This window comes from Salmo salar, chromosome 13 (assembly GCF_965601325.2).
Source record: "Salmo salar chromosome 13, fSalSal1, whole genome shotgun sequence".
In the NCBI taxonomy this organism is placed as follows: domain Eukaryota; kingdom Metazoa; phylum Chordata; class Actinopteri; order Salmoniformes; family Salmonidae; genus Salmo; species Salmo salar.
Window position 1 is genome coordinate 64,817,099 of NC_138303.1, and position 2,870 is coordinate 64,819,968.

Sequence of the window (2,870 nt, forward strand, 5' to 3'; positions counted from 1 at the left end):
CTTTTGCTCTTGGGATACACACAATATCAACACCATACCACTCCTGGTTACTTTGACTGTGTCCACTTTTCCCAACACCTTCCTCACTATCCTTGTGACTTCAAAAGGGTTTCCCAAATGAACATCCTTATCCAAACATCCTCCAACAAGCAACGATTCATCAGACTCATTTTCCACAAACATTTTAGCCCTTTTTGCTCCATTCTTGGACTTCACTGTTCTTGGACTTCATCTTTCTCACAAACTACTCGACACGCTTTCATCTTCAAACAACACTTCTGCTTCCGCCATTGCAACTTCTCCCGATAAGATAGCCAACTTACCTCTATTTTTGTCAGCCATCGTTCACCTTTCACCATCCCCTTTCATCTCTATGGTCAAAAATCCGGTTAGAGAGCAGTCGAGCAGTGATTGGTCCAAAAACCTGACTAATTGTGTTTCAGTAGACGGCTATGTTCATTGGCTACAATTTCCCCGTTATAAAATTATAGTAAGCAGTTGCGAGAGCAAAATGGATTTTGGATAGCAAACTGGAAAATTGGTGAGGGAGAAAGATACATTTGTGCTCACGGCTCCCATCCTCTGCTTGCTTGACCACAGTTCTCTCTTGACTCAAGTGTTTCTTCTCATAATTAAGTTTAATCTTGCTCGAGCACAAATCGGAATTCACACCACAAAGAATATTTGTTTGTCAAATGGCAGTCAAGCATCGATCATCATGTCAGCAGAATAAGTCCTTTGATATTTATCAAAGGCAGCATCAAGCTCATCACGCTGCACTTTTACCACCCTGTAAAGTTCATCTATTTAATCTGTAGCCTAATAAACTGCATCCTACTGAGCACAGATGTCAATTCAACATTGGTTCTTCAACGTAATTTCATGTAAAAAAATATATATTTTTGTCATTTTGCAGATGCTCTTGTCTAGAGCGACTTACATGAGCAATTGCTCAAGGGCACATTGACAGATTTCAGTTATTGTCCCAATGCTCTAGGCTACCTGCCGACCTAGATGACATGGAAACAACGTTGATTCAGTCAGTGTGTGCCCAGTGGTTGGTTTCCCAAGGCGTTGTGGGCGGACTACACACCATATTATCGCTTTACTCCAAGTTTACTTCAATATGATGGTTATTATATCAATATTTCAGTATAAAGGTGTTTCCACTGCCCTTTCTCGCTTAATTCATTTTACCGACATAAAAAGATCCCACCATGTCAAACAAACAAATTCTGTTTGCATTTATAAAATGTACCGAAACTTCCTGTTTCCCTCATAGGTGTTTTTTTTTTTGTATATACGGTATGACTTTACTCACATAACTGTGGATGGAAACGTGGTTAGTAATAGACATAACAGATATTCAAACGGGACAATCCGACAGGGCATAGAAAACAATGGAGAAATACTCTTGGGGGACTATCGCATCACTAAAAGTGTCAGCATGCTTCCGTCATGGCTGTCGGCTAGCTGAGCCAAAGAGTACACTCGCATACTCCCTTAAAATACCTTTGCTGAAAAACAATTAAAATGCAGCATAGGGTACGGTTTGTCAATTTTGAGTAGCCAAAATCAGAATGAATCTAACTCAAGAAATCTGTCATTCATTTTAACGTTTTTGCCGAGATCTTAGTCGCGCAACTTTACATCTAAGATGTTTGGTGCAGTGTTTCTCAATGAAAAAACATGCATGAAAATGAGTCGTCTCTTGTGGAATGACAACAAAGACTTCATTGAAGAATCCCTGTTGACCAATCACTGACAAAGGGCCGTAGACTTCGGCTCCGAACTTCGGCTTGCCTCCAGAAAAAATGTGCGCCCGAACAGCCGAAAAAACCCTCACAGAAGTCCGAAACAGCACAAAATGTAGTCATAATATATGCACAAACTCTTCTGAACTGTTTTGGCTGGAAGCTTATGGACACTTTAAGCCTCGACACATTTCTACTTAAGAACATATTCCATTTCACCATTTCAGAATAATTCTCTAAGAAAACCTAAGGTAACCTCCCTCTGAAGTTTTCTGTGGAACTTCCAAGTTAGTGAGATGGTACCTGGATTGTTTTCTCCCATACATCAGTCCCAAAATACCAGAACAGTAAACATAGATATCCAAAACCACTATTTGGTCTGATAGCAATGCCGTGCAGTGCAGAAGTGCCGGCCTTCACTGGAATAGAACAGACCTCTTCCATGGAAATGAGAACTGAGTTGACAAATAATATCACCAGCACTTACACACAAATTCTTATCATACTCAAACGTCAGTGGTAAGACATTTTGTCACATGTGATAACCATCAGAGCTTCTGGGTTGAGGACCCTGGTGGTTAACAAAATTTCTCTGATTGCTGTTCCTCTGAACTCCAATTAATGGCTACATGAGATTTAATTTTGGTAGTAATAGCTTAACAGTGAAAATGTGACAGTGCTGTCAACAGGCCTCTTGCATACATAATCAGAACAGATGTTGATAGTAACGCTAATTTAATTCTCCAGAACAGAAGGATGATGGCGACAAATAGGCAGGTTATGTACATATTTTAATCACTCTCCATACGGGCAATCAAGAAGCCATTTTTTTCCTACTGCCAATTAAATCGCCAAGTGGAAGATCTTGTATCTTAATACTAGGATTTGTCAATTATGTTTAAAACATATGGTTATATGTATGCAGTGGCCACACTTGCGACTTACCTGGCTGCTGGCCTCTGACATGCAAAATGTGTTTGGGTAAGAGTAGGGTAGTTTCCCCTAGACGCTAGGGTAAACTTCACCCCGCAGCAAGTTTGGAATGACTTCAAATGTTTGACTTGCAGCATTCCATCTGGTAAACAACCCAAAATACAATCTTTGTAAACAATGACA